This window comes from Poecilia formosa, unplaced genomic scaffold (genome assembly GCF_000485575.1).
Source record: "Poecilia formosa unplaced genomic scaffold, Poecilia_formosa-5.1.2 Scaffold344, whole genome shotgun sequence".
Lineage (NCBI taxonomy): Eukaryota > Metazoa > Chordata > Actinopteri > Cyprinodontiformes > Poeciliidae > Poecilia > Poecilia formosa.
In genome coordinates, this window is record NW_006800283.1 from 571,121 (window position 1) to 584,640 (window position 13,520).

Sequence of the window (13,520 nt, forward strand, 5' to 3'; positions counted from 1 at the left end):
CTGCACAGAGCGGGGATTATTTTACGTCAGCCAGCATTTTCAGGCCTCCAGTGTAAAAACAGCCAGATCATACAGGAGGGAATTATTTGGATGTAAACGACGTAAATGCCTGAATCATCAACAAAAAGATTTGGGGAGGATAAAAATCTGATTTCAGACCAGTTTAGTCAAAAAGACGGACATCTTTTAAAAAGATGTTTGTATTTGAATTTGTCCTGTTCTTTTAGAATATCACCTTAATTATAAGTGTAGCTGAAGACAAGTTTTAAGTTTAGCTCTTTTTGTGCATCTATCAGTAGACAAATGTGGATAAACACACTTGTGCTTCACTTGAATAAAAATCTTGCATTTTTCTCTCCCGTTCAGAAGAGTGGCGACGAGGAATGGGACTCTGCCTGATGACATATTTATAAAAAGAAAGACACGAATTATTAATTAGAAGGTTTTACATTGACAGTACAAAGAAACACGTCTAACAGAGATAACTCTGTGCTGACAGAATATCTCCGAGTTAGAATGGGAATGGAGTTTAGGTTGTATACAATAATAATAATAATAATAATAAATCAGTGTCTTGTAATAAGCAGTAAAACCATGACTGGTACTGTACTCATTTTTTAAAATAGATATTATGTAATTAAGAAAAAAAAAGACGCTGAAAAATAAAAAAAGAAAAAAAAAAAAAAAACAAAATATAAAAAAAATAAATAAATAAATAAATCACCTCATTCCTCCATAAAAACATCCTGTAATTCTTTAATATTTCTTTTTGACAAACACATGTAGCTTATTTCCACATTTTTTACTTTTCAGTATAAAGGTGTTTTGCGCCGCCTCTACTCTTAACGCTACTTCTTCGAACACTTGACTGCTGCAGGCCCGTTTTTCTCACCCTGACCTTTCGCCTCTTTGACACATGACCTTTGACCCCCGCAGGAACAGGCCGTGACCGGACTCTTCGTGCCCACTCACACAAGCCGGGCTCTGTTTGGAGCGCCGCTCTATTTCGGGCTCCACGTCGTTGTCGGCTTTCGTTACGTGGCTCCTCTCTTTCCCCCTGAAGACGTCTCTGCCTTCGCTGGTTTTAATTTGCTCCTCGCTCCAGTCAGCATGTTTCAATTTCATTTTACGAGACTTTCTCTAAATCAGTCTTATCCTTTTGTCTCTTAGGCCAGACTGCAGCCCCGGAGGCTGCGTCCAAGGGAATTTCTGGCATGATTTTATTCAGAATTATTTATAGATGTTATCTTTCCGCGCTCCACCTCTGTCGTTGTTCCACCGAGCGAACAAACATCTTTTAAGCGTCCCCGACGGGCTTTTTCCACTTTCCCATCGTCAAACTGATGCCAGTGGAGTTGTTGAATTGCTTTCCATAACAAAGAGCCCTGTTTTATTGTTGTTGTTGTTGTTGTGTGTTTTTCTTGTTTTGTTTTCAGGGCATGTGTGAAGCAGGTTTCAACAAAGACCAGGGAGACGGAAAACAAGAAAAAGGGGAAAAACCGGAGGAGATGAAAAATGTATGAGGAGAAATCTGGACCTGTTTGTTCTTTTTATGACGAAGTGTTTGTTTGTGTTAAGCCTTAGTAATTGTTGGTAACTTTGCATGATGGAAACATAATATAACAATAGCATTTTTGGGGTTATTATTTGGAAGAATAGCTTTTGGGGTTATTTTTTTACTAGTACTTTTTGTACTAGTAAAACAAAAAACAACAAAAGAAAAAGGATTTCCTGTCCAAAGTCTTAATTGTGACTATGATGGATAGTGTCAGTAATTATTGCTGTTTTGACATCGTTATCCAGGGCTGTGTCGATAATGGCCTCATGATTCACGTCACGTTTTCAACTTGTAGCATTGCTCGATGTGCCGTCCTTAATGAAATACATCTGAACTGAACATGACAGTAACTGAGGAGGAAATAAAAAATAACCACAGCGAAAACGAAGACTGAAGGAAAAGCAAGAATAAACTAAGAAGCTGAATAAGCTGAGCATAAAACAATCAAGGAAAGAATCAAAAGTGCAAACACACCCAACCAGTTTTCTGTCTGCACTAATTAGTATTGCTATTCCAAATGGAAATCCTTCTCTGTTTTCTTTATTCTTTTTTAGGTATTTTACCCTCTGGAGTTACTCAACTAGCTTAAAAAAAACATTGGAAATGCTGAATATGAGTGTTTTTTTTTGTTTAGGTATCCTAAGAGTTTTAGGGTTCCTGCTTTGATTTAGAGTATTTGATCTGATTCTACTGGAGCACGTTTTGTTTAAAGCTTAAATTTGAAACAGGTTAAAAACTCAAGGTCAAATCTACCTTTTAACGACGTATTCCCATTGACTGCATATGTGGTACATTATGATTAGCTTGTTTAAACAGGAGACAGTCAGGCTGCTTTAAGTACTCTGGACTTTCCTGCTGCGTCTTTTCTTTTTTTCACTGGGCATTCACCCTAATCCATATTTGTTTTGAACTCGGGGAGGATTTTTTTTGCGTTTTCACCGTGGTTTGGCCGCTTGTCTTTGCAGAACCCATCCATCTTTTCCTACCCAGCATGGTTTGGGGCTTCTCCTTCCCTGCTGATGGTCAGTGGAAGTGGGTGGGGAAGGGAAACTCGCTGAGTGACATTTTGGGCAAAGTTCAGGGGAATAAAAGCTCACCATGAATCACAGCTCAGACTGTATGCAGACTGTTTTGAAGTCCACTTTTAGCAGTTACCAAAAGAAAAATATATGATTTTTCATACAGGGTGGAGTCCGTCTCGTGTCTCGTGCGATATTTTATTACACTAATACAGTGGCCTTTATTTTATTAGGATGTGATTTTCTTCAGCTTCACCCTTTTTTTTGTTTTTTAACATCTGCACTTCAGTTCTGCTCGACTACTTAAAGCCTGTCGACTGACGGATACAAGTTTGTTTCCTCTTAACATGAAACGATCTGCAAAGTCCCCCAAAACGACGACGGAGCCGCCCCTCGCAAATATGAGACTTTTTTTTTTTCTTCCTTCCACAAAGAGACACAAAGACTTTGTATCTGTCTGCCTGGGAACGATTGTGATGAAATGTTTAATCTTGTTAGACTCTGTGCAGAAGAGACTCAGCTAGCAGGTGCAGTCCGCCGAGGGCATAATGAGTTTACCTCGGAGACCAAACACACAAGGTCAGCTATGTGAGAGAAACACGCAGACTCTCCAGCGCTGAATGAAGACTGACTCTTGTTGAACTGGTTCTTCATCCGCTCCGTCGCTCACTGTGTGCTGGAGGTTCATTAAATGATACAGAAATACATTTTAAAAAATGTTTTAGGAAATTAGTGTTTTTCTATGGAGCTAAATTGGGGCCATAAAATAATAAAATAATAAAAAAATGAAACTGAAGAAAAAAAAAAGATTTGAAACTGAAAAAAAGTTTGAAACAGAAAAAATGCTTGGAACTGAGAAAATAAATTTGAAGCTGAAAAATTATTTTGGAAGTGAGAAAACGTTTGAGCCTGAAAAAAGTATTGAAACTAAAAATAAAGATTTGAAGTTGAAAAATTATTTTGAAACCATCAACATAGTTGAAAGAAAAATGTTTGAAATTGAAAAAAAGCTAAAAACTGAAAAAAGAAATATATTGAAAATTAAAGAAAAAAGTTTTAAACTGAAAAAAGTTTTAACATTATAAATAATGAAGATTTGAAATTGAACAAAAAGGATGTCAACACACCAAACCGATATCAGTGGGAAAAATATATTTACAAATTTGTGCGCCGTTTTCTCCTGTGGTCTCAAAGTAAAGCTGAAGATCCACCAGAACCAACAATTCAGCTCCATATTCTTCTATATGCTCAGTTTGGATCAAATTCAGTGTTGATCCAAACAACGACCAACACTAAGACCAACTGACCACAGTGGAAACAACCAGTCAAGTAAAACCTGAAGACCTCCGAGAGCGTGGAGTCATGCCTGGCAGCATTAGTGGAGGTTCAGTGATCCGCGGCTCTGCTGCAACAATCTGTTGACAGGATAACCATCAGTTAAAGTCTACACACAGGGCCTTCATTTAAGAACGTTAAAAATAAAAACTGGAAGTTCCATATCAGCTCACCACAAACCATGTCGGAGACGCCGCGTATATAAGCGGAAGGAGAAACTCTGGTAAGATGTACAGAGAAACTGAGAGAGCTGATGGAAAGATGGATGGAGGCAAACAGAGAGAAATCCTGGAAGATCTGAAAAAGAGGCTCACCTTCCAAGATAATTATCATGTTATTTTATGATCAAATAACATCATAAAATAACATATTTTATGATGTTAAATATCATAACATCATAAAATATGATGTTATGATAAAGATAGTCAAGCACCGCCCCCCCATCCTCAGCTCCACGAGACTAGCGGCAGCAGCGATTAGCGGAACTGCGCGTCTGCTGAGCTCAGCTGACCACAAGAACGGCTGTGAACGACATGAATGGACGGAGAGGAGACGCACTGCTGGGATGATGCTCTGAAGGGGGGAGTGTCAGAAAGGGGAGGAGGTTCTTAAAGAGAGAGAGGCCCAATTAAATACGGCTAATTTGCTAAGGTAAATATCTTTGAAGTTGTTTTTGATATGTACCACATTTTCATAACAACTGGAAGCAACGTGGTTACTTGACTGTGGCTTAAATCAAGAGCCTAGATAATACTTTAATACGCTCCGTTTAAACACACCCAGGGGTTCTCCACAAAGCTTTGTGGTTGTGCGCTTAAGGAAGCCATGGGATTTACACTTACTACAAACTCACATAAACCTGGTCAAAGGTTTATGTAAGAAGCCCAGATCTGGATTAGACAGCAGCATGTTCAGGTGTCACAGTCAACACATGAACATGTCCAGACCCCAACACAGCCGGGAATTTGTGTCAAGACTGGAAAACTTGATGTTCACAGATGGTTTCTCTCTGTTCCTTACTGAGCTTGAGCTTTATTTATTTATTTATTTATTTATTTATTTATTTATTTTTGCACAGAAGAATGAACAACAGGTGGCTGTAAAATCTATCTACCTGAAGGACTGAATAATCACGCAAGCTACAATTTTCACATTTTTGTTAGCAAAACATTTTTTTCCTTCAACCTCACACTGATTTACATTTTCCTCCTTCTTGATCTTGTTCTTTTTTGTTTTTCCATCGTTACATGCGAGTTCCTCGACAATCCATGTTGATGTCCTCAAAGTCAAATATTGACCTTTCATGACCTTCCACAGAAGTTTATAGGCTTTTAAAGAATCAAGTCCTACAAGCCACCAAAGTAATTAAAAACCAATCCAGGAAAGCTGACTAACACGTGTGCTTCCCAATGATTTCTTTTATCCGTTTAATGGTTTTTATTTACTAAATGTTAGTCACATTTCAGCAAACGCCACACACACGGTGCTGAGCTCCATGGGAAAATGTGAGCTTGCAGGTTAGAGACCGAATATTGGAGCTCAGCTCAGGTCATGTGGGACCTGCTGAGAGGAGATATGAAAGAGTTTCCTGCTGAGAAAATAGCAACATCCGTTATTAGTTGTCTCAATAGAAACCAGCCAGAGATGTTTCCGCTGCCACCACCGAACTCACGGCAACGAGGTGAATCTGCTTGAGGAGGCAGCAGGGCGTCGCTGATCTTCCAGTTTAGACTCTGTTGACGTTTTTTTTTTTTAAAAAATACAAAAATCACAAAGTTTTTCTTATACGTTTTTGTGGACGTTTGTTTTACTTTTGCATTAGTCGTGTGATGCAGGTTTTGTAAAGTGGCTTCTGCATGAACCGCTGTGAGTTATATTTTTTTAGTTGGACTTGTTTTAATCTGCTCCGAAACAGTCTGGGCCTCTACTTCCATTATCCAGGTTGAATTTCTTTTTGTTTCATCAAATCCTTCTGATTTCTCTCTAATGCTCATGTAAGACACTGACTGCTAACAACAAACCCACAGAACCCCTTAAAAATAACAGATGGATCGTATGTCAGTGATTTTAAAGGTGTGTGTCGATTTGACAACACTGATGTAAAAGGTTGTATTTTGGCTAGAATCTTATCAAAGTATCTTGAACTGTGACAAAAGGGGGGAAAAATAAATTACACTGCAAAAATAATGTTTCTAGTTTGAAACAACTGAAGAAACACAAAATCTTGCAAGGCATGTTTGTCTGGTTTCTGGTGCAAACATCTTAGTACATCTGAAATAAGGAAAAATCAACCGAAAAGCAACTCACGAGCGAGATGAGAAAACTTGTTTTAAGTAGATGATTCTTGAAACAACTTAAAACAGCTATTTTTTTTCCCCCCCGTTATAAGTTATAATTTCCTGTATTTGAAAACTGAAATGATGGATTTGATGAGAATATCTGAAATCTTTCAATAAACGAACTCCCTTCACTTTCCGTGCTGGCACATTTAACGCACTCATGAAGTAAATTGAAGTAAATTGCTTGAAACTTTGGGGAAATTAAACACAGTTAGAGATTTGATCTCGATTTGAGGCAGACCAACTGGAGCTTAATGCGGCTTAACGCTCTGCTTACAGCAAACGTTTCATGTATTTACGCTCAGACGCATGTTAATTACTGACATAAAATATCTTAATAAGGACTCAGAGATAACACCAGTCACAAAGGTGGGTGGCAAATTAGATGAGAAACCTCCACAGATATGCTGCTGTGAGACCAGGCTGCTTTTAACAGCTAAGTTGTGGATTTATTTCAGAGACAAAAGCAAAAACAAAGTTAAATATTTTGTGGTTAGAAATGTGTTTTTTCCCCCACTTACTACATTCAAAGTTGAACTTTTAAATCTACCTAAAAACATTTTCAGTACATCTGGCATGCAGCTCAACCTCAGGCTGGAAGGAGAAAAAAAACATATTTTGAATCTCAAAGTCCTTATTGGATTTAGGTCTGGACTTTGACTAGGCCCATTAGCACATTGATAGGCTTCGATCTAAACACTTCCACTATTTTTCTGTTTGAAGACGAAACTCTCGTCTTGTTTGGTTTCCTCCAGGATTGTTCCGTCTTTGAGTCTCTGCTTCAGCTAAAGGAAACAATTCCCACAGCAAGATGCTGCCACCACCGTGTCTCACTGTGTTGAGCTTGATCTGCACTGAGTTTTCCACCTCATATAACATTTTAGGTTCAACACGGTTAGTTTGAGTTTTGTTGAATTAAATCACCTTCATCCACATATTTGCTCTGTATCCTGTGTGACTTTCGGGAAACTACTAAAAACATTTCTTATTTTTCTTGTAGCACTTCTCAACGAATGTCAACCAGTAGTTGCCCTGTTGACCGAGTCTCCCACCTTCATGATGCTGTTTGTTCTCCAATGCTCTCTAATAAACCACTCCATTTATAGTGAGATCAAGTGGATCAAAGTGGACTCTGTTTATTTAGGAAGTGACTCCTGAGGGCAGACGGCCCCATTAGGTTTTATTAATTGATCTTTAAAGTAAGGGAGACGGATTACAAAGCCACAGCACGCTGGTCCGATTTTTATTGGGAAAATGTGAAAACTGTGAATCATGTTCCTTCTTACAATTACATGCCCGATTTTCTTGGTTTATCACTTGAAAACACCATAAAATACACGGCCTGGCCACCACCTGGATTTAACTAAGCAAATAGGTACCAGCCTCCGATTGGATAATGACTGAACCGGTGATCATGTATCAGCTGGCAACAACTTATCAAACCCCAACGGGTGCAACGAGCTGCTCCTGATAGAAGCAACCTTGTTCAGGGGACAACTAATGGAAAAGGTATGTTTTATTTTCTAGCTCTTGGGTGGTCCACCCCTTTCTGATGCTGCCCTGGGCAAGTGCCACCGTTTGAGATTTTATTTCATTTGGATGTACCAATGTTTTGAAACATTTGGTACATAAAAATGTTTTATTATTTCAAACCAAACTTGTCTGAAGAGCCTCGGGTTGCCAGGTTGTTTTCATTCAGGAAGACTTAAAGGAAGTCATTTTATTTTTAAACATTCATTTAGAAATGTCCTTCTCCGTCCGTTCATTTCCTATGGACCTTGTGCGATGAGGCGACAGTCACTCGTCAAAATTTTCAGATTAATCGCATGTGCTAACGTCGGACTGCTGCAGCCATCATCGTGTCCTATAGGTTGCCGTCCTCTCTTCAGGTCGGTCTCACAGCTCAGCTCAGAAACAGAACCAGCTCTCGCTCTTTTTGTGCCGCTGGGTTTCTGTCTGAATTCGCTGACACCACCGGCCTGCCTGTCTTGTATGCTAGCACAGGCTCGGCCCTCCAGGTCACCCTAACCCTAATCTCCTCAAAAGAAGACAGCCGAACTCCCTTCCCCTTTTAGTTTTTGAAGACATCCACCCTCTTCCCTCCAAACCCAAGACCAAGAAACTGATACGCATTTCTCAGTCCAACCTAAACTTCTGCTCCTAAATCCACCAGTGAGATTAATCAGATGTCTTGTGTCGTGTTTCTGCACCTAATCTCAGATCTGCTTTTCTCATCTGGCGTGTTGGTGACCCTCCCATTCCCTCCTCAGAGGTGCAGGCAGGCAGAGCGCTGACTGACGGCTGGAATTATGAATGCACAAAAACTCTGGCAACTTTTTCCTGCAAGTACCTCATAACTTTTTTCTTTTTTCTTTCTTTTAATCAAAACCATGCCGGGGACTTGCCCCAGACTTTTCCACCGCGGCTCCTCCCGTACATGCTCGAAGAGGAATTAAAGCAGTGCCTTCTTTTTTTCTTTTTTTTTTTTCAAACAGCGGAAAGTTTACACAAAGGAAAGCCTTTATCCCTGGAGCCCGACTCTCTCTTCTTTCCAAATACTTGCGAGATGAAATCAAACTCCCTTTTTGAAAATTACATTTCAAGTCTCCCATCCTTCCTTCCCTTTCTCTCTCTCTCTCTCCGATCTGTAAACCTGTCCAGCTTTCCTCCTCTGCAGCATCAGCCGTTCTGTTGCAGGTCTTAATAAATGCTTTCTGGGGATTTCATGGGAGAACGAAGGAGATGCTGCCAGACTAAATACAGGAACTTGGAATCGAAGTAAGATGTAGTGAAGGTGTGTTCTTGATGGGTATTTTGAAAGCTGGTTAAGCTTCTTTTTTTTTAATGTTGCCAATGAACAGCATTGCTATATTCGTATTGTTGCCAAAAAATTATCTGTGTCTGTTTGGTTATTTTTACAGTTCCATGCAAAACTTTATAGGTTTGTTTCAACGTTTCGTCACGTGCTCATGATCCCCAGAGGGCCGGAGGGCAAAAAGCTTCTCGCCGATAATAATGACTGTTTTTAGCAGTCAAGTTGTCAACATAAGGCACTAAATCTTAAATGTATGCATGATATATATATATTAAAAAAAGTAATACAGTGCTATGATACTAATTGTCAACTCTAGGGCAGTTAGGTAACAAGGTCAAATGGTACATTACATTTGACGGGTTAGGTTACAGCAAGGGTGATAATTAAATCTTTGTATTTTTTTCCCCAGGCTTTGGAAGAGAGAGTGAAAGAAAAATCTAGTTCTAAGTGGCTACATGTGAAGGAGTGTGTTGTTGTAAATGTGACAGGATGGAAGCAGATTTCCAAAGAATGGTTAAGGAGAACCGATCTGAATTGGTCCTCACTGAAACGCTGAAGTCTGCAGTATAAACAACATGATTTTCACATATTTGTTAAAACTTGTATGTTTTGAAGTGTCTGTGAAAAAAATTAAATTGATCTCTGCCTCCTCCCCGTGGTCCTACTGCCATGTGCAGAAAAACACCGCTCAATCAGAAACAACCAATCAGAGCCAGGAGGAGGGTCTTAGCGCTGTCAGTCATGCTTGTGTACGCACTGCTCAATGTCCAAACGGGGAAGAAAGAACCTCAAGAACCTCTTGTTCCAGGAAAAACAGTTGATTTGCCGTCATTGGTGGCTATGCTAACTAGCCTGTGCATTCGTGGCAGGCTCAGGTGTGGGGAAGGAGCTGCAGCTTAGCAGAGAGCAAGAAGGAGCAGCGTGTGCACAAGGATGATTGACAGTGCTAAGACCCTCCTCCTGGCTCTGATTGGTTGTTTCCTTTTTATTTTTCTTTCAGTACTTTATGCTATGAATACCTAAAGGACTGGACTGTGTTTTTTTTCCTCACATTTTTCATTTTCTTTCTGCGTCTGTTCACGTAATTTGAATGCTTTTTACTTTTTTCTTTCTTTTACATCACAATAAAAAAGGTGGAGGAGCTCCATTTCTTCCGGATTTTCTGTCTCATATTATTATGTCACAACACAGTGACAGTTTGAACAAATATACAAAAAACATACTGGTTATAAAAGTTACTTGCTTTGAACAGGACTAATTTTGGGAGGAACGCAGAACAAAATGCAAATGTGCAAAAACCTCTTAATGGTTTCACTGCGTCTGTTGCGAGCAGAGAACTGGGTGGTCACTTTCATTTTCCGAGACAAGGTCCAACAATAGTAAACCCTATCAAAGCAAACTGCTGGCTTAAGCTTTCACACAACCCTGACAGCTTTAATCAGGCAGCCAGTGTGAGAAAAGGGCCAACACTCAACTCTAACTCCAACTCCATCCTTCTTCTACCAGGACGTCCAGCCAGAGACACCGGCTATTTAGAGAGTTAAACCCATATTTCACATCACCATCCTGTCTATTAAGCTCCAAATCCACAGTTGCATAAAATCCGTCCTGTCCCTCCACCTATACACGCATTCTCTGTAGTTTTTCTCAAATCCTTATGGACTCGTTTGTCATGGGTTTGTAAATATGAATTCTGCACGAGGGAGGAAAGAAATAAAAGCTACGGTTTTATTAGCTGTCGCTAATAACGACCAATCCCACCACTGTCAGTCCCGTCATGCTTCATCTGCATCTGAATGTTATTTCACTGTGGTGAGACTGTAATGCGCTCCCCTTCCCACACACCAAAGGTCACAGGTCGCTCTCTCTCTCCTCAGCACGCACAACCATCGGTTTCATCACTCAAACTTCCTCTGGAAGGTAAACTAAACGCACCGTTCAAACTTCAGCATCAGATATCTTCTTTAAGACTAATGAGATGATTAGTAAAGACGTGCGTTATTTTTTGTTTATTATGAAAATTATTAGTATCACTATCCACCTAATTCCTCAATCCCATGATGCATCGGGTGAACTCTGTTAGCAACGTCTCGCTATGTAAACAAACAGGCTCTTGCAGAGCAAATAAATATATATAAATCTATATGTAGTGTATTCAGAGCGCTTCACTTTTTCCACATTTTGATATGTTACAGTCTTATTCCAAATTGTCTTAAATTAATCTGTACTAAATTCATTTACTAACCGGATAACAGGAACTGGGATTGAATCTCTAAGCATCACTAAGCTAGCCAAGTTAGCTTGTCTCTAAACTATTTGGAACTTCTTAACACATTAATATTAACATTGGACCTTAACCTTAGCCACTACGTGTGTCATACATTTATATGACATACGATTTTCCCTTTTGGATTGAATTATTGAAATAAATTAGCTTTTCAGTTCTGGCAGCAGGAGATATAAGCAGTGCATGGTTTGTGTTGTAGCTATGTTACATTGGAGAAGCTAATTAAGTTAGCTCCTCTAAGCTAACAGGCATTTGTGAACACATTAATATTGACCTTAAACCTTAGCCTCAAATACTTCAGTGGGACGCTGTGCCAGAGAACAGCTTAAACTGCAGTCTCATTAAATGCTGAGAATGTTCTAGGAAGAACATTTGTGTTAAGAGTTTCATAGCAGGAGTCTCAGTGACTCACTACTGTGATTTTTTTCATTAGGATATTTGCATGATTGCACCAAGTATTCAGCCCCACCCCGCTGCCACCGATATGTAAAGAATTTGTGACCTCCTCGAAAGTTTGGCATGACATTTGCTACGGGGCGAATTTTTCTCTTTGTGCGGACCAACTGGAAGAGAATCAGAGGAGAGGAAATTCTTGCGCGTCCACGTGTTCAGTAGAAGCTAATAAATTGTCGCCAGACTTCAATCTTGAGGTCGTCTCCTTATCCTTTTCTTTCTCATCTGGTTTTCCATTTTCAGCAAACAAAATTAATACTAGGAACTGCAGACCAGGGATAACAGGCAAATATGTCTGTGCTGACATTAGACATGTTAGAGTGCTTAAATCTTAAACTATAACCTAGACTTTCGGGGTAAATGCTCTTTCTAGATTCCTGCGTTCCACAGAAAGCACTCGGCGATGATTAAGCATCTATGATGACTGTTAAAGAAACGGCTCTCTGTTTTCACGAAGCTGTGTGTTGTGGTGGAAACGAGGACACTCAGCCACACAGGCACCAAACTGAACATTATGTTGAGAAAAAAAATAACATATCTGTAAATGGTAATTTTCTCATTCTTGGTCGAAACAAATTTAAAACCTTGCAAAACCACTTAGCGTAATTTATGTTAGTGGTGGCTTCATAACAAACTGCTTGAACTTGGGGAGGATCAAGTGAATCGAACGGAAGAGACAGAGAGAAGCAAAGACTTGTTTCTGTCATTTTGAGAACTGAAGTGCAGCGTGATATGCTGTGTATGAGCTTAAACCGGAGTCTGAAACCTGCAGCTAAAATTACTACATGTGACTCTGTAGACCCTCCACTTTGGCTCTTATTAACTTTGCACAAAAATATTACTTTTAAATTACAAAGGTCATTAAAGCTGCTGGAGAGTTGGGTGTTGTGAGCAGCCATGTTCATCTTATTTTGCTCCTTCTCTTCAGCCTACTCTTTTTGATGCTGTACTTTACGGGTCAGCAGGGTTTTGCTTCCCCAGGACCCAAAAGGTTTTCAGCCTCCTTTCTTAGCAAGAAAACAAACAAAACCAAAAACAACACAAAAAAAACACATAAAATGTATCCAGGAAAAAAAAACAACCTTATTACGTTTCGGATCCCACCCAATTCTGCCCAAATCACAGAGATGCCCATTCGCATTGGATCAGTATTATCACAGGACCTCAGAGTTCAGGAAAAATATAGTGGGTAATTTGCTGGTTAATATTTTACTTTACAAATTACCGACATGACCGATTGACACGGGATTAACAACACAAACAATCGATTAATCAGAAGGCCAAAAATAATTGCTTGCTGACCGTGACTACCATTGGTTTTAGCTCTCAGGTTGTCAACATGATATGCTAAACCTCTTATATATACACGTAAAGAAAAATGTCAGCATTGCTTTGCTACTTATTGTCAACACTAGAACAACTGCATAACAAGATCCGAGGGTATCGCATTTCATACGTCAGTTAAAATGTTTGATTAAAAAAATAGTGAGGGACGTAGCTCAGTTATGCTAGCATGACTTTGACAACCTTAACATGTAGATGTGCTGTGGGATTCTGTGTTTCTGTTAAAACGTAAGACGACCCACACATACAAAACGTCAACAGAGCTAACATCTGGAGAAAGACTAATCCTGGTGGCATTTGTCACTCTTCCAACAGGAATAAAAATTGATTTAAAATTAAGATTAAAGCAAGAAGGCCTTCGGTTTGAATC